Raw genomic sequence first — 24985 nt, 5'->3', positions numbered from 1 at the left:
AGAGGCAAGTTTATAGCAATAGGTGCCTACATCAAGAAATTGGAAAGGCACCAAATAGATGAGCTTTCAATTCACCTCAAGGATCTAGAAAACCTACAGCAAACCAGACCCAAATCTAGTAGGAGAAGAGAAATAATTAAAATCAGAGAAGAAATCAACAGGATTGAATCCAAAAAAAACTTACAAAAAATCAGCCAAACGAGGAGCTGGTTTTTTGAAAAAATAAACAAAAGTGACACCCCATTGGCCCAACTAACTAAAAAAAGAAGAGAAAAGACCCAAATCAATAAAATCAGAGATGAAAAAGGAAATGTAACAACAGACACCACAGAAATAAAAAGAATCATCAGAAATTACTACAAGGACTTGTATGCCAGCAAACAGGAAAATCTATCAGAAATGGATAGATTCCTGGACACATGCAACCTACCTAAATTGAACCAGGAAGACATCGAAAACCTAAACAGACCCATAACTGAAACAGAAATTGAAACTGCAATAAAGGCCCTCCCAACAAAGAAAAGCCCAGGAGCGTATGGATTCAAAGCTAAATTCTAACAGTCATTTAAAGAAGAACTAACTCCAGTTCTTCTCAAACTATTCAGATCAAAAGAGAGGGAATCCTCCCAAATTCTTTCTATGAAGCCAGCATCACCTTAATCCCTAAGCCAGGAAAAGATGCAGTATTGAAAGAAAATTACACCGACGCCGCTAGGCTAATCCTCCGCCTAGTGGCACTGGCACACCAGGTTCTAGTCCCGGTCGGGGTGCTGGATTCTGTCCCAGTTACCCCTCTTCCAGGCCAGCTCTCTGCTGTGGCCGGGGAGTGCAGTGGAGGATGGCCCAAGTGCTTGGTCCCTGCACCCCATGGGAGACCAGGAAAAGCAACTGGCTCCTGGCTCCTGCCATCGGATCAGCGCGGTGCGCCAGCCACAGCGCACCGGCCGCGGCAGACATTGGAGGGTGAACCAATGGTAAAGGAAGACCTTTCTCTCTGTCTCTCTCTCTCTCTCACTGTCCACTCTGCCTGTCAAAAAAAAGAAAAAGAAAGAAAATTACAGACCAATCTCCCTGATGAACATAGACGCAAAAATCCTCAATATGGTTCAATGTTCACAAATCAATCAAGGTGATACACCACATTAACAGACTGCAGAAGAGAAACCACATGATTATCTCAGTAGATGCAGGGAAAGCATTCGATTAAATACAACACCCCTTCATGATGAAAACTCTAAGCAAATTGGCTATAAAAGGAACATTCCTCAATACAAGCAAGGCAATTTATGAAAAAACCCTGGCCAGCATCCTACTGAATGGGGAAGAGTTGGAAGCATTTCCACTGAGACCTGGTACCAGATAGGGATGCCCACTCTCACCACTGCTATTTAACATAGTTCTGGAAGTTTTAGTCAGAGCTATTAGGCAAGAAATAGAAATTAAAGGGATACAAATTGGGAAGGAAGAAGTCAAACTATTCCTCTTTGCAGATGATATGATTCTTTAGGGGATCCAAAGAACTCTACTAAGAGACTATTGCAACTCATACAAGAGTTTGGCAAAGTAGCAGGGTATAAAATCAATGTGCAAAAATCCACAACCTTTGTATACACAGGCAATGCCATGGCTGAGAAAGAACTTCTAAAATCAATCCCATTCACAATAGCCACAAAAAAATCCAACACCTTGGACTTAACCAAGGATATTAAAGATCTCTACTATGAGAATTACAAAATCTTAAAGAAAGAAATAGAAGAGGATACCAAGAAATGGAAAAATCTTCCATGCCCATGGATTAGAAGAATCAACATCAGCAAAAGGTCCATTCTCCAAAAGAAATTTATAGATTCAATGTGATCCCAATCAAAATGCCAAAGGCATTCTTCTCAGATCTAGAAAAAATGATGCTTAAATTCATATGGAGACACAGGAAACCTTGAATAGCTAAAGCAATCGTGTACAACAGAAACAGAGCTGGAAGTATCACAATACCAGATTTCAGGACAAACTACAGGGCAGTGGTAATCAAAACAGCATGGTACTGGTACAGAAACAGATGGATAGACCAATGGAACACAATTGAAACACCAGAAATCAATCCAAACATCTACAGCCAACTTATATTTGATCAGGGATCCAAAACCAATCCCTGGAATAAGGACAGTCTATTCAATAAATGGTGCTGGGAAAACTGGATTTCCATGTGCAGAAGCATGAAGCCAGACCCCTACCTTTCACCTTACACAAAAATCCACTCAACATGGATTAAAGACCTAAATCTACGACCCAACACCATCAAGTTATTAGAGAACATTGGAGAAACCCTTCAAGATATAGGCACAGGCAAAGACCCAAGACTCTTGGAAAAAATCCTGGAGGCACAGGCAGTCAAAGCCAAAATTAACATGTGGGATTGCATCAAATTGAGAAGTTTCTGTACTGCAAAAGAAACAGTCAGGAGAGTGAAGAGGCAACCGACAGAACGGGAAAAAATATTTGCAAACTATGCAACAGATAAAGGGTTAATAACCAGAATCTACAAAGAGATCAAGAAGCTCCACAAAAACAAAAAAAACAACCCACTCAAGAGATGGGCCAAAGACCTCAATAGACATTTTTCAAAGGAGGAAATCCAAATGGCCAACAGGCACATGAAAAAATGTTCAGGAACACTAGCAATCAGGGAAATGCAAATCAAAACCACAATGAGGTTTCACCTCACCCCGGTTAGAATGGCTCACATACAGAAATCTACCAACAACAGATGCTGGAGAGGATGTCCGGAAAAAGGGACACTAACCCACTGTTGGTGGGAGTGCAAACTGGTCAAGCCACTATGGAAGTCAGTCTGCAGATTCCTCAGAAACCTGAATATAACCTTACCATTCAACCCAGCCATCCCACTCCTTGAAGTTTGCCCAAAGGAAATTAAATTGGCAAACAAAAACGCGGTCTGCACCTCAATGTTTATTGCTGCTCGATTCACAATAGCTAAGACCTGGAATCAACCCAAATGCCTATCAACAGTAGACTGGATAAAGAAATTATGGGACATGTACCCTATAGAATACTATACAGCAGTCAAAAACAATGAAATCCGGATATTTGCAACAAAATGGAGGAATCTGGAACACATCAGGCTGAGTGAAATAAGCAAGACCCAGAGGGACAAATATCATTTGTTCTCCCTGATCGGTGACAACTAACTGAGCACCAAAAAGGAAACCTGTTGAAATGAAATGGGCACTTCGAGAAAGAGTGACATGAGCAGCCCTTGTCCTGACTGTTGATGTACAACTTAATACTTTATCCTTTTTAGTACTTTTTTGGTTCTACTTAATACTATTGATTGAACTCTGTAATCAACACACAATTATTCTTAGGTGTTTAAAGTTAACTGAAACTATACATTGCTTTTAGGAGAATGGACATTTTGATGATGTTGATTCTTCCAATCCATGAGCATGGAAGATTTTTCCATTTTTTGGTATCCTCTTCTATTTCTTTCTTTAAGATTTTGTAATTCTGATCGTAGAGATATTTAACATCCTTGGTTAAGTTTATTCCAAGGTATTGGATTGTTTTTGTAGCTATTGTGAATGGGATTGATCTTAGCAGTTCTTTCTCAGCTGTGGCATTGCCTGTGTATACAAAGGTTGTGGATTTTTGTGCATTGATTTTATATCCTGCCACTTTGCCAAACTCCTCTATGAGTTCCAATAGTCTCTTAGTAGAGTTCTTTGGATCCTCTAAGTACAGAATCATATCATCTGCAAAGGGGGATAGTTTGACTTCTTCCTTCTCAATTTGTATTCCTTTAATTTCTTTTCCTTGTCTGATGGCTCTGGCTAAAACTTCCAGAACTACGTTAAATAGCAGTGGTGAGAGTGGGCATCCCTGTCTGGTGCCAGATCTCAGTGGAAATGCTTCCAACTTTTCCCCATTCAGTAGGATGCGGGCCATGAGTTTTTCATAAATTGATTATATTGAGGAATGTTCCTTCTATACCCAATTTGCTTAGAGATTTCATCATGAAGGGGTGTTGAATTTGATCAAATGCTTTCTCTGCATCTATTGAGATAATCATATGTTTTTCTTCTGCAGTCTGTTAATGTGGTGAATCACATTGATTGATTTGCAAGTGTCGAAACATCCCTGCATACCAGGGTAAATCCCACTTGGTCTAGTTAGATGAGCTTTCTGATGTGTTGTTGGATTCTATTGGCCAGAATTTTATTGAGGATTTTTGCGTCTATGTTCATCAGGGATATTGGTCTGTAATTCTCTTTCAGTGCTGCATCTTTTTCCGGCTTAGGAATTAAGGTGATGCTGGCTTCATAGAAAGAATTTGGGAGGATTCCCTCTTCTTCAATTGTTCTGAATAGTTTGAGAAGAATTGGAGTTAGTTCTTCTTTAAATGTCTGGTAGAATTCAGCAGTGAATCCATCGGGTCCTGGGCTTTTCTTTGTTGGGAGGGCCTTTATTACTGTTTCAATTTCTGTTTCAGTTATGGGTCTATTTAGGTTTTCTATGTCTTTATGGTTCAATTTTGGTAGATTGCATGTGTCCAGGAATCTATCCATTTCTGATAGGTTTCCCTGTTTGCTGGCATACAAGTCCTTGTAGTAATTTCTGATGATTCTTTTTATTTCTGTGGTGTCTGTTGTTACATTTCCTTTTTCATCTCTGATTTTATTGATTTGGGTCTTTTCTCTTCTTTTTTTAGTTAGTTGGGCCAATGGGGTGTCACTTTTGTTTATTTTTTCAAAAAACCAGCTCCTCGTTTGCCTGATTTTTTGTAAGGTTTTTTTGGATTCAATCCTGTCGCTCCCCCTCTTCGTGGAGGAACGACACTAGACCCTGCGCTGTTCTTCTGTCTGCTCGGCCCTCCCCGGGTTTGCTGCTGGTTCTTCCCGGGGTGGCTACCGACCCTTCCACCTCCATGGAAGGGCGGTTCCCCCTGCCACTTTCCCCACTTCCGTGGGGGAGCGGCACACCGCCGGCCGGCTCTCTCGGGGGCTGCTCAGGTGTTCCCTTTAGATGTTCCCCTTAGATGTTCCTGGTGCATGCCGTCTCTCTCCTCCTTTATAGTCCTCTTCCACCAATCCCAACTCTGCTACCCACACGCCGAGTACGCTGCTCTCCTCCAATCAGGAGCAAGATCAGCTCCTGCAGCTCAGTCAATCAAATTGGTGAGAGGCAGCTGTGTAGAAGATGTTTACTCCCTTCTCAGCGCCATATTTTGGGAGAGCAGATGCATAGAATAAGTCTTAATTCGAGTAAATTAGTCTAGTCCGAGTTGCTCCCCACACAATCCTGTTAATTTCTTGTCTGATTTTAATTATTTCTCTTCTCCTACTAGATTTGGGTCTGGTTTGCTGTAGGTTTTCTAGCTCCTTCAGATGCGCTGAAAGCTCATTTATTTGGTATCTTTCCAATTTCTTGATATAGGCACCTATTGCTATAAACTTGCCTCTCAATACTGCTTTTGCCATATCCCATAAGTTTTGATATGTAGTGTTGTTATCCTCATTTACTTCCAGAAAGTTTTTGATTTCTCTTTTGATTTCTTGAATGACCCAGTGTTCATTCAGGAGCATGTTGTTCAGTCTCCATGTGTTTGCATACTTTCTAGGGATTCCTGAGTTGCTAATCACCAGCTTCATTCCACTGTGGTCCGAGAAGCTGCATGGTATGATTCTAATTCTTTTAAATTTGCTGAGACTTGCTTTATGGCCTAGTATGTGATCAATCCTAGAGAAGGTTCCATGCACTGCTGAGAAGAATGTAAAGTCTTTAGATCAGGATTGAAAGTTCTGTAGATATCTGTTAGATCCATTTGGGCAATAGTGTCAATTAAATCTGCTGTTTCCTCGTTGATCTTCTGTCTGGATGATCTGTTTCTGAGAGTGGAATATTGAAGTCCCCCAGTACTATTGTATTGGAATCTAAGTCTCCCTTGAAGTCCCTTAACATATCTTTTAAATAAACCGGTGCCCTGTAATTAGGTGCATATACATTTATAATAGTTACATCTTCCTGTTGAATTGAACCCTTAATCATTATATAGTGCCCCTCTTTGTCTCTCTTAACAGTTTTTGTATTAAAGTTTATTTTGTCTGATATTAATATGGCTACACCTGCTTTTTTTTGGTTTCTGTTGGCATGGAATATCTTTTTCCTACCTTTCACTTTCAGTCTACTTGCATCTTTGTTAGAGAGATGTGTTTCCTGTAGGCAACAAATAGTTGGGTTTTGTTCCTTAAGCCAATCAGCCAATCGGTGTCTTTTAACTGAAGAGTTAAGTCCATTAACGTTTAATGTGACTATTGATACATAGTGACTTTGCCCTGCCATTTTCCCGGAGATATTTCTAGTATATGCTTTGAGCTTCCCATGCTCTTTTACTGGTAGGTGTTCTTCCTTTCCCTTCTTTCATATTGATGGCCGTGTTTCTGTGTTTCTGAGTGTAGCACATCTTTAAGCATCTTTTGCAGGGCCGGACGAGTGGCCACAAAGTCTTTTAATTTCTGTTTGCCATGAAAGGTCTTTATTTCACATTCATTCACAAATGAGAGCTTAGCAGGATATAATATTCTGGGCTGGCAATTTTTCTCTCAGCACCTGTGCTATGTCTCGCCATTCCCTCCCAGCCTGTAGTGTTTCTGATGAGAAGTCTGCTGTGAGTCTGATTGGAGATCCTCTGAGAGTAATCTGACGTTTCTCTCTTGCACATTTTAGGATCTTTTCTTTATGTTTCACTGTGGTGAGTTTAATTACAACATGTCGTGGTGAGGATCTTTTTGGTCATGTTTACTGGGGGTTCTATGAGCTTCCTGTACTAGAATGTCTCTGTTGTTGCTTGGCATAGTTAATTCTTCTTCCCTCACTGTGAGTTTTTTTTTAATACTATGTCTGTGTTAAGTGGACTGCCTGCTGTTGGAGGAGCCTTGGAGGCTTGAGATGGGTGTGGCCTGAGAGCTCTGCTTGGTTCTTCCAGGTTACAGGTGTGCAAAGGTGACACCCTCAGGTTACGCATGGAAATCTTTCTCTTTTTATTTATTTATTTATTTTATTTTATTTTTTATTCAGGAGGTAAGTAATACCGCACGGCTGAGCAGAATTGATGGTATTTAGTTTCCGATCTCTGGCTTCTACCCAAAGAGTCTGTGCCAGCTCAGTTTCTCCTGCAGACTCGCACTAGGTTGCCTAGGTTACTGAATTGTAGCCTTAGCTCTCCCCTTTTATTATGTAATATCCTGAGTGGGGCCTGCTCTTTGTCTCTTGCTCGCCTTTGCAAGGTTGGCAGAGAGAGAAACTAGTCTGTACCAGTACCCCCCCACACCCTTTTTTCTTTTTCCTTCTCTCCTGTAGTCAGTCTGGTGAACTTTCCCGCTTCAAAGCCTGCTTCCCTCTAGATTCTGTCTGCCATTTCCCCGCCAATGTCTCCGGTTACTCAGCTCACCTCCCCTTCCAGCACCGAGGTGTGGACTCGGAGCCCTGGCCACCCTCCTCTCCCTGCTGGTGTCTGTGCCACATCCACTCACCTTCCCGCACTGGCACGCAGACCCTGCGGCTCCCGCGGCTCGGCTTCCGCGTGGTGGGCAACCTTGCTCTCCCAGTAGGTCCTCTGAGTCATAGCTACTAGATCCGGAAGAGTTTCCTCTGCAATTTTTTCCTGATCCTTTTTCTGAGGCTACCATAACTCCACTTTTATTAAACTAAATTTTCCCGGACTATCGGTGCACACCCTCACTATTCCGCCATCTTGGCTCCGCCCCTCAGCATTGGCCATTGCAGCCATCAGGGCAGTGAACCAGCAGATGGAAGTCCTTTCTTTCTGTCTGTTCCTCTCAAATAAATAAATAAAAAGAAAAATCTTTTTTAAAAAGCCCATGGGTATTTCTTTCCATGCCAGCCTCTCCTCTTGGGGCTTACAGCTGTCTCTGGGGGACCATTTTGCCTGCATTCCTGCCTTTCCCTGCACCTCTGGACCAGATTATCTAAGCCCTAGGGATGTGGACCCTCATAGCTGCTGCTGTCCTACCGCCCAGGCAGTGTCTGATGAGGGGCACACAGCCATGGATGCAGGACCCACTTGCCAACCTGCTTCCTGCCTTTTCTGGCCTCCAGACCTGATTCCTTAGTCTCTTCATCTGGAGACCCTCCCGTCTGTCTGATCCTCTCCTCCGCCCTCCAACCTGTGGCACACCTCTTACTCAGGAGAACCCCTCGTCTTGTGGCCTCCTGCTGGCTGAACATTGACATTAGATGGCAGTGTTCAATACAAAAGCCTCCTTGTCTCTTGTGCTCATGTGTCTGCTCTGCAGATCCTGTGTCAGAAAGCACTGGCCTGTGTGACAGCTACCAGGGAAGGTCTAATCCTATTGGAAAGTTTCCATCATGTGGGCCAGGGGGCTGTGGAGCCCAACACACTGGTGTTCACAAGGACTGACCCCTGAGCAGGAAGCCTGTGGCTGAACTGAAGGGATGGGAGCCCAGGATTCTCTCCTGGCTGAAAAGAGTGGCTGCTTCTCCTTAACCAATTACAGGATGGGGGCCTCTCAGCTGCCACGCCCTGCCTGTGGTCCTTGTGGGACAGAACAGAGTCTTTCCTCCTGGCCCCACTCTCTGGCCCACCCACTAGAGATGTCTTGCAGGAAGGTTGCAAAGCCCTCACCTGTCTGCACTGCTGGCTGCTTCCTTGAAAGAATGCTGTGGCTCAAATGTCCTCTCAAAATACCTGTGCTGGAAACTTAGCACCCAGTGCAATGGCATTGGAAGGAGGGGCCTTTTATAAAAAAAAAAAGACTTATTTCTCTGAAAGATTACAGATAGAGAGGGCTAGAAACAGAGAGAGAGATTTTCCATCTACTGGTTCATTCACCAAATGATTTCAATGATCATGGTTGAGCCAGGCCAAAGCCTTGAGTTAGGAATTCCAGCTGGGTGTCCCACACATTGGAAATGGGGCAAGCATTTGGGCCAAATTCTGCTGCTTGCCAGGTGCAATAAACATCAGTCTTGCCTAGTACCACCAAAGCCTCACTGTACTCAATCATTTGAGCATGCTTTACTCCACAGTGCCCCCTGCCAGACAGCAGGGACCTAGTAGGTTCAGCCTGTAACATGTCCTTGGCTGGCGGGCTCCCTGTCTTCCCCCACCACTGGGGCAACTCCAGTGTTCTCATTATGCATTTAAAAGATTTTTAAAGTTATTTATTTTGTGGTGACAGCATCATGGCACTATGGTTTAGGCTGTCAACAATGACGCTGGCATTTCATGCTGGAGTAATGATTTGAGTCCTGGCTCCTCCACTGCATATCTGCCTTCTTCCTAATGTGCCTGCTAAGGCCAAAGGCACCCCAAGTACTTGGGTCCCTGTTCCGCATGTGGGAAATCATGATGGAGTTCCACACATGGCTGCTGTGGCATTCTAGGAAGTGAACCACTGGATGGAAGATCTCTCTGTGTCTCCCTCTCTGTCACTCTGCCTTTCAATAATTGTGGGGAGCAACTCGGACTAGACTGTTACTGGAATTAAGACTTATTCTATGCATCTGCTCTCCCACAATATGGCGCTGGGAGAGGAGTAAACAGCTTCTACCCAGCTGCCTCTCACCAACTTGACAAGCTGCAGGAGCTGCTCCTGATTGGAGGAGAGCGGCGTGCTCGGCGTGGGGCAGCCGAGTTGGGATTGGCGGAGGAGGACTATATAGGAGGAGAGAGACGGCATGGTGGTGTGGGTTGGTTGGAGAGTGCGTTGGAGAGTTCGCGGGGAAGTTCGTTACTTCGTTCTTTCTCATTTCTCTCTACTCATTCTTGCTTTGGGAGTTTGCTGTTTACTTATTCTTACTTTACTATAGAAAGGACTTGTAAAAAAAGGGAACAACAAGCGCCCGGTCCGGTGCGGCTCCTCCGCGTGCGGAGGAGCAGCAAATAATGAACACATCTTCTAAGTCTTTAAATTTTTGGAGAGGCTGAGACACAGATGGTACTCCCATTTTTTGGTTTATTCCCAAAATTCTTGCAACCAAATGGGATAAACCAGGTAGGAACTGAAGCTGGGAGCTGGAAATGCAACCAAGGATTCCCATGTGGCTGTGGCTGGCAGGAACTGACTTACTCAGGCCATCACTGATGCCTTCTAGAGTCTGCATTAGCAGGAAGCTGGAATCAGGAGCTAAAGACAGGAGGAACTGAACCTAGGTCCAATGATGTGGGATTTTTGTAAATATTTATTGTATTTATTTGAACGACAGAGACACAGAGAGAGATAGAGACAGAGAGAGGTCTTCCATCCACTGGTTCACTCCCCAGATGGCTGCAATGACCGGAACTGTGCCGATCCAAAGCCAGGGGCCAGGAGCTTCTTCTGGGTCTCCTATGTGGGTGCAGGGGCCCAAGAACTTGGGACATCTTCTACTGCTATCCCAGGCCATAGCAGAGAACTGGATCGAAAGAGGAGCAGCCTGGACTAGAACCGGTACCCATATGGGATGCCGGCGCATCAGGCCAGGGCTTTAACCTGCTGCGCCACAGCACCAGCTCCGATGTGTGGGTCTCTTAATGAGCATCTTAATCACTAGGCTAAATGTGCTTCTAGTGATTCTTACTATATTTTGAGCATCAGCTTTGCCAATAACAAAGTGCACTGGAAACACAGCAAATTTGTTGCCACACAAATTAACAAGATGATTTTATTGTATAATATTCTATCAATGCAGGCAGAAACTAAAAATCATAGGTCCATGTGGCTCTGACAGAACAATATGAGAGAAATAGAAGTTCATGTGGAGGCCAGCCCTGTGGCTTAGTGTATAAGGCTGTTGCCTGCAATGCTGGCATCCATATGGTGGTCAGTTCATTGCTCAGCTGCTCTACTTCCAATCCAGCTCCCTGCTGATGACCTGCAAAAATTAGAGGAACAGGACCCAAATGTTTGGCCCTGACACCCACATGGGAGAACTGAATGATGCTCCTGGTGCCTGGCTTCAGCCTGCCCATCACAGCCATCTCTGGAATGAACCAGCTAATGGAAGAACTCTCTGTCTCTCTCCCTCTCTCTCCCCCACCCTGCAACTCTTTCAAATAAATCAATAAACTTAATACAAAAAAAGAAGAAGTTAGTGTCAGTCATAGGAGAGTGCAAGGGATGGTCAGGTAGTTAGGTGCCTGACACCCATGTGGGAGATCTGGATTAAGCTCCATGCTACTAACTGGACACAGCTGTCATTCCTGAGCAGCTCCTTTGTGTCGAGGCTTTGCCAGCAACACCGCCTTCAGTTCCTCCTCCCTCCCACCTCACTGACAGGAGGGTGCAGTTACAAGTTCAGCTGACAGCTAAGAGTTTGGATTCCAGACCCCCACCATGAGATAGGTACTTGGTGGCTCTGGGCCTCAGTGTCCCACATGTCAACTGGGGCTACTAGCAGTCCCTGCAATACAAACAGCTGCTGCCTGAGCTCTGCTGCTCCCATTGCTATTCCCATCCCATCCCCATTTGAAAGAGGAAGGAAGGAGAGGTCCTAAGATCCTGGCTCATGGCTTTGGATCGGCCCAGCTCTCACCAGTGTGACCATTTGGGAAGGGAATCAATAGATGGAGCATCTCCAGTAGATGGAGTATCTCAGGATCACTCCCCACCACCACCATCCCTTAATATTACTGTGCCTCTCAGATAAATAAATACAATCTTTAAAAATGAAAGCATACATAATTCAATGGGAAAAACATCAATGTCTCAAAAGAAATGCAGGTTGAACAGAAGCACACAGGTTACCAAAAGGAAATACAAATGGCCTCATGTGCCTAACAAGACAGCCCCTCACTCCCAACAGTAGAATCCACATAAATCCCACAGAGGAAAGGGTGCCCACATGTGGGAAAGAAATGCTGAACTCTATACCTGTGGTCAGACCAAGGGTAGATGGGCCTTGAGCAGGCTGCTGGGGAGCATGCAACCAGGTGCAGCCCTGGGATGACCCAGCAGCTTCACAGCCACCTTTCCTCATAAAGCAATCACCATTCCAGCCCTTGGTTCCATCTGCAGGTGTGCAGAATGGAGCACACTCACTCAACTGAGGAGCGGCAGGGTCACTTCTTAACAAACCCACTGAAGTTGACAGCTGAAAACCTGCTAAGGTCTCTCTCTCTCTCTCTCTCTCTCTCTCTCTCTCTCTCTCACACACACACACACACACACACACAAACATAGGAGGATTATTCAGCCATAAAAAGAATGCAATTCTACCATTTGCAGGAAAAATGGCTGGAACTGGAGGACATGCTATTGAGTGAAATAATCCAAACACAGAAAGACAAATGGCGCATGTCCTCTCTTATAGGGTGGCAGCCAACATTTAAAGAGAAAAATGCCTGAATATATAGTTTTACTGGAAATAGAGTGTTTTGTCTCATTTTGTGTTAAATATTTATCCAAGAAAATTGACAGGAATTATATTCTGCTAGAGTTTTAATGATTTGGGGACTACTTTAAAATTTACTTTATGTGAGTCAACATGAACATCTTTTCTGTTGGTTATTCTGTGTAGCCCGTGCCTCCTTTCCTACTGAACTATGGTCTTCTCACTTTTTATTTCTGGAACTCTTTATTTAGGGGCACCAATAAGCCTTTGGCTATAATGTAAATTATATGTTATCTCAAAAAATAAATACAAGTTTTTTTAAAAGAACTAGCACACTCTCTGTAGACCAAATCCAAACACTTCAAGATGTGTTGTTGAGAAAAAAATCTGGTAGAAAATCCTCAGCTCAGAGGTTGATTTCAACCCCACAACTTCTGAGGAGATTCCAGGGGGCCGGGACCATGGTAGAGTAGTTTATTTTTTAATTTTACAGAGTTAGACAATGAGAGAGAGAGAGAGAGAGAGAGAGAGAGAGAGAGAGAGAGGTCTTCCTTCCACTGGTCCACCCCCCAAATGGCTGCCACGGCCAGAGCTGCACCGATCCAAAGTCAGGAGCCAGGTGCTTCCCCCTGGTCTCCTATGCATATGCAGGGGCCCAAGCACTTGGGACATCCTCCACTGCCTTCCTGGGTCACAGCAGAGAGCTGGATTGGAAGAGGAGCAACCGGGACTAGAACTCAGCACCCATATGGGATGCTGGCGCCGCAAGCAGAGGTTAACCATGTGAACCATGGCACCAGCCCCAGCACAGGTTAATCTGCCTGTGGCACCGGCATCCCATCTGGGCACTGGTTCTAGTCCTGGCTGCTCCTCAGAAGCAGTGGTTACTGGCTTCTGTCCTAAAACAAAACTATTTCCAGTGCCGTGGCACACTAGGCTAATCCTCCACCTGTGGCACCAGCACCCCGGGTTCTAGTCCCAGTTGGGGCGCTGGATTCTGTCCCCATTGCTCCTCTTCCAGTCCAGCTCTCAGCTGTGGCCCAGGAGTGCAGCGGAGGATGGCCCAAGTGCTTGGACCCTGCATCCGCATGAGAGACCAGGAGGAAGCACCTGGTTCCTAGCTTTACATCGGCGCAGCATGCCAGTCGCAGCACGCCAGCCATAGTGGCCACTTCGGGGGTGAACCAATGGAAAAAGGAAGACCTTTCTCTCTCTCTCCCTCCCTCTCTCTCTCTCTCTCTCTAACTGCCTGTCAAAAAACAACAACAACAACAACTATCTACAGCCCATCTCCGCCCTCAAGGCAATCATTCCCCTTTCATTCCTATATCAGTAATTATCAAAGCTGTCAACTTAGTTTTTTATTTATTGACATACTAACTATCCATATTTATGGGGTACAATCTAATATTTTGATGAATGAAGACATTTACACAGCCCTGGCCCCATGAAGAGCCAGTATCACAGCAGGCTGCTTGCAATTCCATTTTCTTGGTGAAGCCACATAAGTTTTAACATCTATTTACCCCAAAACAGCCTAAATTGAATTTCATATTCTCCTTATTGCAACAGTCCTAGAATTCACTGTGGTGGCCGGCGCCACGGCTCAATAGGTTAACCCTCCGCCTTGCAGCACTGGCACACTGGGTTCTGGTCCCGGTTAGGGTGCCGAATTCTGTCCCGGTTGCCCCTCTTCTAGGCCAGCCCTCTACTATGGCCCTGGAGTGCAGTGGAGGATGGCCCAAGTCCTTGGGCCCTGCACCCATATGGGAGACCAGGAGAAGCACCATGCTCCTGGCTTTGGATCAGAGCGATGCGCCGGCCGCAGCGCGCCGGCCGCGGCGGCCATTGGAGGGTGAACCAACGGCAAAAGGAAGACCTTTCTCTCTGTCTCTCTCTCTCACTGTTCACTCTGCCTGTCAAAAAAAAAAAAACAGAATTCACTGTGGTTAACTGCCTTGCCCAAGCTGAGGACCTGCAGCTGGGAAGTCAGAGTCAGGATTCTAAGCGAGGTCAGCATGATTCCACAGCTTCTATTTCTAACTACGCTGCAAGAATGCCTGGTAGCTGCATATTTGAGGTGGTTCCAATTAATTGTATATTATTCTGTATTTGAAAAATCGGAACATTTGGGTTTAAAAATGGTTACCATTGGCATTAAGCAGTTACATTGATCACTTCTTTTAAAAATATTTTTCTATTTGAAAGTCGGAGTTAGGGAGAGATAGAGATAGAGATAGATAGATCAATCTGCCATCTGTTAGTTCACTTCCCAGATGGCTGCAATGGCTGGGGCTGAGCCAGGATGAAGCCAGGAAACTGGAGATAAATCTAGATCTTCCAGGTGGGCAGCAGGAGTCCAAATATTTTGGCCATTTTTGGCTGCTTTCTCCAGGCCATTAGCAGAGTGCTAAAGCAGAGGTGGAGCAGCCAGGACACAAACCAGTGCCTGCAGAGATGCCAGCATCACAGGCCATAGCTTTACTGGCTATGCAATAGCACTGACCCCACACATCTATCATGTCTACACACTAGTATACACCCATTCCTCAAAGCTGTATTATGTATGTGCTCCAGATCTGCGACCCATTGCCTCCACAACAGATTGAAACACAGTCGATGTTAGCCCTTACTTATTCCTGGTGGCCTTGAACTGACAGGCATCCCTTTCCTGAAAGGCTTCTACTCTAAAGACTGAGACTTAAAATCCACAAACACATCCCATCCCCTCGTAATGACACTGTCACCTCCCCAAAAGCTGCCCGCGGTACTCACATTAACGTCTTTGCATTCTGAGGACAGCCCTGATTCTCAGCTCTAATGTGGAAACTGACCCATTCCTAATTAAGTCAATCAAATGCCAGCCTGCTGGTGGGGTTTCTGCTGGCTCACTCGTGTCCAACAATGTCTCTCCCTGTAACCATTTACCAAATGATGCTTCACACAAAATTATCAGCTTCCATCATAACCATTTTAGGACTACAGAAATACAATTCCATCAACTAATATATAATCCTAAAACCAGATTTTCCTCGCCTTCAAATTCTCTAATCATCTAGTTTTTCCCAACAATCATGCATTGCCAATCACATTTCTTTTCTTTTTTTTTTTTTTTTTTGACAGGCAGAGTGGACAGTGAGAGAGAGAGACAAAGAGAGAAAGGTCTTCCTTTACCGTTGGTTCTGCGGCTGGTGCGCTGCGGCCAGCACACTGCACTGATTGGAAGCCAGGAGCCAGCTGCCTCTCCTGGTCTCTCATGCGGGTGCAGGGCCCAAGCACTTGGGCCATCCTCCACTGCACTCCCGGGCCACAGCAGAGAGCTTGACTGGAAGAGGAGCAGCTGGGACAGAATCCGGTGCCCCGACTGGGACTAGAACCCGGGGTGCCGACGCCACGGGTGGAGGATTAGCCTAGTGAGCCGCGGCGCCGGCCTGCCAATCACATTTCTTGCAAGCCAAATTCAATCATCGCTAATATTGTACAGAATCTGACTGGAAAAAATGAGCCCCAAAATATTTCCCCTCCCAAATAACAGCCTGAACTACAATGTCAAATAGAGAGTCTTAGTTACACTGTATTTCTTCATTCCCTCATTTCACGTTGATTAACCACATCACCAGCCATCTAATGCCCCCAGAAAATGTAAGTCACAAGAAACACAGTAACAATGACCAAGCACCCACAGCCCTCCATAACGACATAATCGCCCACAAAACAGACTCTTCCCCAAGACCTCAAAAATCAATCTTCTGAATTTTTTAAATTAAAAGAAATTTCTACCCCATCATAGTCCACCATTCACATAATTTACTCCATAAACAATCCTAAAATCAATGACTCCCAAATGCCCACACTCGGCCCCAAGTTCCAGGAGACTCTCCCGTAGCGTTACAGTGACATAACCCAAGAGAACCAAGATACCCCTCAGTCACAAACACTGTTCACCCTGAAAACGACCCCAAACTGAACCGACAGCACAACCAATGCTCCACGGACAACATCCCAGACCCCACAAGCAGAAGCTGATGGGAAAGCGACAACACAGCCCACAAACACGTACTCCGTAAAATATAAAGTGAATCCATCAAGAAAACCAATGCGCAGCTCGGGTCCCAGTTCTCAGACGGAAGCTCCCCCGGCCGCTGACAGGAGAAACCCTCATTCCAGTTCGCCCCCAGGAGCTTCATGGCCGCGAGCAGCGCCTGCCACAGGGCGCCCAGCGGCGCGGCGACGCCCACAGCCCGCGTCCGTCCTCCCGGCACGCACGCCCCGCGCCCTCCACGCCTCTCCGCGGCTCCCACCTCCCTGAGGAGAGCGCCCGCCCCGGCCAGGCCCCACGGACGCGCCACAGACGCTGACGCGGCGCTCAGCAGGCCCGCGACGCCGGGGAGCGCGGGGCAGCCGTCCACGGGAGCGTTCTCCTCACGCACCCGCAGACCCGCGCTCTCTCCAGTCGGCCCTCTCCGCGGCAGCTCCACGTGCCTGGCTTCAAGCCTGGCCTCCGCATGTGCTGCAGTCCACAGCGCACGCCAACGGACGATAACAAATCTAACGAAACATTAAAAAAAAATGGCCGACGCCAACTGCACAGCATGCTTATAGCCTCTGTATTCAAATATGGGCTCCGGAGGGACTCTTTTCTATTGGATAAGACGGGAAGAGCAGCAACCAATCAGTAACTCTGTGCTTGCGCATGCGTAGCCGTTGACCTCCGTCTGGGCCGGTCTGCCATCTCTGGAGACCCCGCCCTGAGCTGTGGGGGGGGACAGTGCTTTGCGCCTGCGCAGTGATGCGGCACTGGCGGGAGCGCGGCAGGAAGGCCTGGCTGCCTGAAGAGGGCGCCCCTGCGACCCGGCGCCCGCCAGCTCCACACTCTCCAGTCCCGCATCTCAGGGCTGCCCCAGAAGCCGGGCGCTGACAGCTGCGGGGCCTGCACCCCGGGACAATCAGCACAGCCCCCAGCGCTCCTGGAGGCCCTGCCCGAGAGCGCCCCGAGCGGCCACTGCTGGCATCGCCTCCCTGAACCAGACTCGTTCTGTCCTACCCTCCAAGGGCGGCTCCCCTCAGGGGACCCCCATCAGTCCCCACCGCGCTCCCCGACTGCAGGCGGCCGCAGCCAGCACGGAGGAGCGCGGCCGCCGCAACCCCGCGACCGGGCTGAGCCCGGGGCGCGCGGGCCCTGGAGGCGGCGCGCTCCGCCCGCGCACGAACGCCCGACGCGGGGCCTGCAGGAGCCGGCCCGTGGCCCCTGGGGTCCGTGGGGTGACGGCCGCCGACCCGGACGGGGTCCCCTGCGAGTGGAAGCGGAGGCACCACGTGACCGCACGGAAGGAGCGGGGTCAGCGGCCACGTCGGTTAAAAACCTGACCCCAGAGGATTCTCGCTCTGGATGGAGCTTGGGAAGCAGCAGGATGCTGGAGAACCCCGAGATCTGCAGCCGGATAGGTCTGGATTCGAATCTGGACTCCCCCGCTTACTAGGTGCGGGCTCCGAGGAACCTGCCTTCATCTTTCACGGCCTCATGTCCCCACCACTGCTGCAGGCCCACTTCTCACATCTCATCTCTGCATTTACAGGTTTCTTAGACTCAGCTGAAAGGCCGGGTCGTGCGCCGTGTGCCCGGTTTCCTGTCCTTTTGTGTCCACTCTATCACGACAGCAGCAGTGACTCATTTTTACGTTAGCGTCGTTTCTCCTGCTGGATGGTGAACTGCACAACGCAGGGCCTTTCTTCTCGTTCCTGCCTGTCTCCAGGGTGCAGCACAGTGACTGGGAAGCTGTACGTGTTCCGTGCATACGTGAAGAAGGAATGAATGGGCGCCAGAGCGCGGGGAACGGGTGTGCGCAGAGGGACACACGGCGCAAGCTGGAGATGCCGGGCCACAGGGGGCAGCCGCAGGATGGCATCTGGCCTCCGGGGATGAGGGACATCCTTCGGGGAGAGAGGATGATGCGCCTCACAGAAACTGCTTCCCTCCCCGCCCACCTCAAGGCCAGGGCTCTTCGTGGGGGGACGGGATGCTCTTGCAGCAGGTGGCCCAGGGGTCCCAGCCGGTGGGCTGTGGGAAGGGGCAGGGAGCCTTCCTGAAACAACAGAGCTCTTTGGAGTCCCCCGGTATTATCTTCCCGCCTGTGCCTCTGCCAAGCCCCCTTCCCGCTGTGGAACAGCAGTAACAGCAGAGACCTCATCTGTGTGTGTTCCTCTGATGCAAAGCCCCAGGGAATGGGTGCAAGGGCTACGTGTAGACAAAGGCACCGGGAGGGCTCCTGGGCCCAAATGTGTCCTTAGCTGAAGCGTTGATGTTATTTTGGGGAGAGTAGCATGCAGGCTATGGAAAGCCCTCTTCCCACTCCCGCCCTCCATCCGTCCAGCTGCCCCTCTGGGTGTTCCGAGTTCCTGAAGAATCCTTCTGGGAAGTGCGTGCTCCAACAACCAAGTCCCTGCTCTTCCTGCAGCAGGTGAGTTCCACATACACTGTGTCTTGTTCACTGGATGCCACGCCTTGGCTCTCTTTCTGTACAAGCTCATGAGAGAGTGGGTGTTTTCCTTTTTGCTGTTGTAGCTCTTGGCTACACAGTATCCCTCGGAGACAGTGTCCTGGGGAAAGGCCCCTAGTGTCTCAGGAGCCAGGCTCCAGCCCCCCATGCCCAGCTGTGTGCGTGCAGGTGGTGAGGAGTATGGAGGCAGCACACAGAGTTAGAGACTGAGTTAGGACACAGTTAGAGAACCTGACACCTTGCTGCCCACTGAGGAGCCAGGAGCTAGGTGTGGCTACTGAGCCCTGGAAACACCCGAATGGAGATGTGCTCTTCAAGGAAAACATGCACGGATGATGAGGATTTAATTCAGAAATGTAAAATATCTTATTTTTATAATGACTACAAGTTGAAACTATCACATTCTTGCATTGTAGAGCAACGGGAGAAACCACTGCTTGGGGCACTGGCATCCCATCCTAGTTCAAGTCCTGGATGCTCCACTTTTAATCCAGCTCCCAGCTATGCTTCTGGGAAGGCAATGGTGTGATGTGTCAATTGCTTGAGTCACTGCCAGCCACCCCTGTGGAAGACCAGGATGGAGCTCTGAGTTCCTGGCTTCAGCCTATCCCAGACTTGTCTGTTGCAGCCATTTAGGGAGTAAAACAGCAGATCAGAGATCTCTCCCTCTCTCTCTTTAAAATACATTTTTAACTTTAATTTAATAGATATAAATTTCCAAAGTACAGTTTATAGTTTACAATGGCTTCCCCCCCATAATTGCCCTCCCACCTGAAACCCTCCCATCTCCTACTCCCTCTCCCATTCCATTCGCATGAAGATTAATTTTCAATTATCTTTATATACAGAAGATCAATCTAGTATATATTAAGTAGAGATTTCAGCAGTTTGCACCCACACCAAAACACAAAGTGTAAACTACTGTTTGAGTACTAGTTATAGCATTTATTCACATTGTACAACACATTAAGGACAGAGATCCTACATGAGGAGTAAGTGCACAGTGACTCCTGTTGTTGACTTAACAAATTGACACTCTTGTTTATGGCGTCAGTAATCACCCAAGGCTATTGTCATGAGTTGCCAAGGCTATGGAAGCCTTTTGAGTTCACAAATCTGATCTTACTTAGCCAAGGTCATAATCAAAGTGGAAGTTCTCTCCTCCCTTCAGAGAAAGGTACCTCCTTCTTTGATGGCCCATTCTTTCCACTGCAATCTCACTTGCAAAGGTCTTTCATTTAGGACTTTTATTTTTTGCCATACTGTCTGGGCTTTCCATGCCTAAAATACTCTCATGGGATCTTCAGCCAGATCTGAATGCCCTAAGGGCTAATTCTGAGGCCAGAGTGCTGTTTAGGACATCTGCCATTCTATGAGTCTGCTGTGCATCCTGCTTCCCATGTTGGATCGTTCTCTCCTTAATTCTATCAGTTAGTATTAGCAGACACTTGTTTTCTTTATGTGATCCCTTTGACTCTTAGACCTATCAGTATGATCAATTGTGAACTGAAATTGATCACTTGGACTGGTGAGATGGCATTGGTACATGCCACCTTGACAGGATGGATTGGAATTCCCTGGCACATTTCTAACTCTACCATTTGGGGCAAATCAGCTTGAGCATGTCCCAAATTGTACCTCTCCTCCCTCTCTTATTCCCACTCATATATTTAACAGAGATCACTTTTCAGTTAAATTTAAACACCTAAGAATAAGTGTGTGTTAATTACAGAGTCAAACAATAGTATTAAGTAGGATAAAAAAAATACTTAAAGGGATAAAGTATTAAGTTGTTTATCAACAGTCAGGACAAGGGCTGCTCAAATCACTGTTTTTCATAGTGTCCATTTCACTTCAACAGGTTTCCTTTTTGGTGCTCAGTTAGTTGTCACTGATCAGGGAGAACATATGATATTTGTCCCTTTGGGACTGGCTTATTTCACTCAGTATGATATGTTCCAGATTCCTCCATTTTGTTGCAAATGACTGGATTTCATTGTTTTTTTACAGTTGTATAGTATTCTATAGAGTACATGTCCCATAATTTCTTTATCCAGTCTACTGCTGATGGGCATTTGGGTTGATTCCAGGTCTTAGCTATTGTGAATTGAGCGGCAATAAACATTGAGGTGCGGACAGCTCTTTTATTTGCCAATTTAATTTCCTTTGGGTAAATTCCAAGGAGTGGGATGGCTGGGTTGTATGGTAGGGTTATATTCTGGTTTCTGAGGAATCTCCAGACTGACTTCCATAGTGGCTTGACCAGTTTGGACTCCCACCAACAGTGGGTTAGTGTCCCTTTTTCCCCACATCCTCACCAGCATCTGTTGTTGGTGGATTTCTGTATGTGAGCCATTCTAACCGGGGTGAGGTGAAACCTCATTGTGGTTTTGATTTGCATTTCCCTGATTGCTAGTGATCCTGAACATTTTTTCATGTGCCTGTTGGCCATTTGGATTTCCTCTTTTGAAAAATGTCTATTGAGGTCCTTGGCCCATCTCTTAAGTGGGTTGCTTGTTTTTTTTGTTGTGGAGTTTCTTGATCTCTTTGTAGATTCTGGTTATTAACCCTTTATCTGTTGCATAGTTTGCAAATATTTTTCCCGTTCTGTCGGTTGCCTCTTCACTTTCCTGACTGTTTCTTTTGCAGTACAGAAACTTCTCAATTTGATGCAATCCCACATGTTCATTTTGGCTTTGACTGCCTGTGCCTCCGGTGTCTATTCCAAGAAGTCTTTGCCAGTGCCAATATCTTGCAGAGTTTCTCCAATGTTCTCTAATAATTTGATGGTGTCGGGTCATAGATTTAGATCTTTAATCCATGTTGAATGGACTTTTGTCTAAGGTGTAAGGTAGGGGTCTTGCTTCTTACTTCACATTAAAATCCAGTTTTCCCAGCACAATTTATTGAATAGACTGTTCTTACTCCAGGAATTGGTTTTAAATCCTTGATCAAGTATAAGTTGGCTGTAGATGTTGGATTGATTTCTGGTGTTTCTATTCTGTTCCATTGATCTATCCATCTGTTTCTGTACCAGTACCATGCTGTTTTGAGCCCTGTAGTATGTCCTGAAATCTGGTATTGTGATGCCTCCGGATTTGTTTTTGTTGTACAAGATTGCTTTAGCTATTCAAGGTCTCCTTTGTCTCCACATGAATTTCAGCATCATTTTTTCCAGATCTTAGAAGAATGTCTTTGGTATTTTGATTAGTATCGCATTGAATCTATAAATTGCGTTTGGGAGAATGGACATTTTCATATTGATTATTCCAATCCATGAGCATGGAAGATTTTTCCATTTTTTGGTATCCTCTTCTATTTCTTTCTTTAAGATTTTGTAATTCTCATCGTAGAGATCTTTAACGTCCTTGGCAAAAGATGGCTAATTTTTTGCGTTCCTGCCACCCACATGGGAGATCTGAATGGAACCCCGGCTTTGGCCTGACCCAGCCCCCTCCATTGTAGCTGTCTGGGGAGTGAACCAGCAGATCAAAGAGCCCCTTCTCTATCTCTATATCCCTTTCAAATAAAAATAAACACTTTTTAAATAAAATAATAAAAAGCACCTCACTCATAAGCCTTATTATCCTAAGTTTAGAATTTCATTTATCTGCTTTGAGGAGAGAGAAAAAGGACCCAGAAGCCAGATGAATTCATGCCTTTGTGGTATAGTTTAGAACCATCGGAGGGGCCAATGCGGTGGCTTAGCAGGTAAAGCTGCAGCTTGGGATGCCAACATCCCATATGGGTACTGTTCCAAGACCTGGCTGCTCCACTTCCAATCCATTTTTAAAATAATAAGACAATATGCCAGTGCCATGGCTCACTAGGCTAATCCTCCACCTGCGGCGCCAGCACCCAGAGTTCTAGTCCCGGTCGGGGCACCAGATTCTGTCCCAGTTGCTCCTCTTCCAGTCCAGCTCTCTGCTGTGTCCTGGGAAGGCAGTGGAGGATGGCCCAAGTCCTTGGGCCCTGCACCTGCATGGGAGACCAGGAGGAAGCACCTGGCTCCTGGCTTTGGATCAGCACAGCCCACCAGCCGTAGCAGCCATTTGGGGGGGGGGGGTGAACCAATGGAAGGAAGACCTTTCTCTGTCTCTCTCACTGTCTAATTCTGCCTGTCAAAAAAATATATAGGCCAGCGCCGCAGCTCAATAGGCTAATCCTCAGCCTGCGGCACTGGCACACCGGGTTCTAGTCCCGGTCAGGGCGCCAGATTCTGTCCCAGTTGCCCCTCTTCCAGGCCAGCTCTCTGCTATGGCCCGGGAGTGCAGTGGAGGATGGCCCAAGTCCTTGGGCCCTGCACCCCATGGGAGACCAGGAGAAACACCTAGCTCCTGCCATCGGATCAGCACAGTGCACCGGCCGCAGCACGCTGGCCGCGGTGGCCATTGGAGGGTGAGTGAATGGCAAAAGAAAGACCTTTCTCTTTGTCTCTCTCTCTCTCTCACTGTCCACTCTGCCTGGTAAAAAATTTAAAAAATATTATAATAAGACATTAAAAACTCAAGCTTAGGAATAATTTCATTGTAGGTTTTTTTGTGATAACATTTTCCTGCTGGTTCTCTATGAGAGGTATACCATGCTCTCTAATTTGTAACGATTATTCACAGGAAGTGACACTAGTAAAATGCCTGGCATGTGAAGGTGCAGTAGATATGTGATGAATTAGAGATCAGTGCTGTGGTGCTTCAGGTTAAGTGGCCACTTGTGATGCCTGCATCCTTCCATGTCAGAATGTGGGTTTGAGGCCTGTTTTCTCTTCTTTCAATCCAGGTTCCTGCTATTGAACCTGGGAAAGCAGTGGATGACAGTGTGAGTGGCCCTGCCAGCCACATGGAAGACCCAGGTCTCTGATTCCTCCTTCAGCCTGGCCCAGTCCCTGCCATTGCAGCCATTTGGGGAGTGAACCAGTGGACTCTATCTGATGGAACAAGGACATAAGCCTCAGCCATTTTAGGTTCTTTCCTGAAAACAGATAAAATGCCTTACCCCTGCCTTCTTTCATGAGACCAGTTCAGTCTCAAAACCATGTATTGCTACACTCCACCCCACACCCCGCATTCTTTTCCAGGTTTGAAAGCCGGCACCAAACCTGCCTGGAGAAACACCTCCATCTCTCACCCCCCACCTTCCCTCTGGACCCCTAGTCCAAATAAAATATAAAAAGTCCCAGCCTGCTGAGGCCTGGGCCTTTGCCACACGTCCGGTCTGTGCATGCTGGCAGCTGGTCACCATCCTTTGTAAGTAAATTTTATTCTGGCTGCAAGTTTGTATTCTGTCTACCTCTGTCAATCTGCCTTTCAAATAAATATACCTTTTTAAAATATTTGATGAATCAATGAAAGAGGGAAGGAACTCACAAAGGAAAGGCTGTGCCTGCGTGAATACACATGGCCAGTGTGAGGGGCAGCCCTGTCCATTCCTGGGCACAGACTTGTAATGGTGACAGCAGGAGGGCGAGCAGAGACACAAGGAAATAGAACACAGCAGGGATGGTATAGGTGGGATGAAGGGCAGGGGAGAAAGACGCCTGGAATCAGGTTGGGAGGGGGCTGTTGGTGAGAACCAGGGCATGGAGTGAAATGAAGCCAAGAACCCAGGGCCTGCCAGGGTCGTTATGCATGATCGATCAGGCCCTAAACAGCATGTGATCAGTGGCTCTGAACTAGTGAGCGAGCCCTGGGGTCTCCACAACACTGCCTTGCTTTTCCTTCCATCCTGAGAATACATAACTGTGTCCTGAATTACGACTGTTCCGGTCTTCCCAAGGCCCATGGTGGGTCCAACACTGACTGCATGCCCACTGTGTCCCTGGCACCATTTCACATGGACATTTATGGAAACAACTGGAAAGCAGGTGGGAGACTTTGCCTCTAAACCCAGACACACGATTCCTTTGTTCTCGCTGAGTTTCCTCATCCATCAGCTGGGAGTGACAGGAGGTGGCTGAAAAGATGACACACGGAGCTCCTGCAGCAGCTTCCCCGGGGCGCTTCCTTCCTGCTGGCTTCTGCCTCAGCTCTCACCACACGCCCTGACGTGGCTCAGGGGGCCCCTCCTTTTGTGGGAGCTGGGAAGCAATTTGTCCCATGCAGCCACTCACACAGAGCTCAGGC

The 24985-nt window shown here is 47.0% G+C and overlaps 2 long non-coding RNA genes across 2 annotated transcripts in view; one reads left to right on the top strand and one right to left on the bottom strand.

Annotated features, from left to right (window-relative positions):
• LOC149119899 (uncharacterized) overlaps positions 1–17006 on the bottom strand; it is a 34743-nt gene extending 17737 nt beyond the window's left edge. Inside the window, exon 1 of the long non-coding RNA XR_016227056.1 lies at positions 16800–17006. This is a non-coding gene — a long non-coding RNA (uncharacterized LOC149119899). The remainder of the gene's footprint in view (positions 1–16799) is intronic.
• A 236-nt stretch (positions 17007–17242) lies between these two features.
• Positions 17243–24177, top strand: LOC149119898 (uncharacterized). Its single transcript, XR_016227049.1, has 3 exons — positions 17243–18147; positions 18741–18827; positions 23643–24177. It is a non-coding gene; the product is annotated as an uncharacterized LOC149119898 (long non-coding RNA).
• Positions 24178–24985: the final 808 nt, after the last annotated feature.

Source organism: Oryctolagus cuniculus, chromosome 21 (assembly GCF_051225735.1).
Source record: "Oryctolagus cuniculus isolate XC-2025 breed Fujian yellow rabbit chromosome 21, ASM5122573v1, whole genome shotgun sequence".
In the NCBI taxonomy this organism is placed as follows: Eukaryota; Metazoa; Chordata; class Mammalia; order Lagomorpha; family Leporidae; genus Oryctolagus; species Oryctolagus cuniculus.
This window is presented reverse-complemented; position numbering and strand designations above follow the sequence as displayed.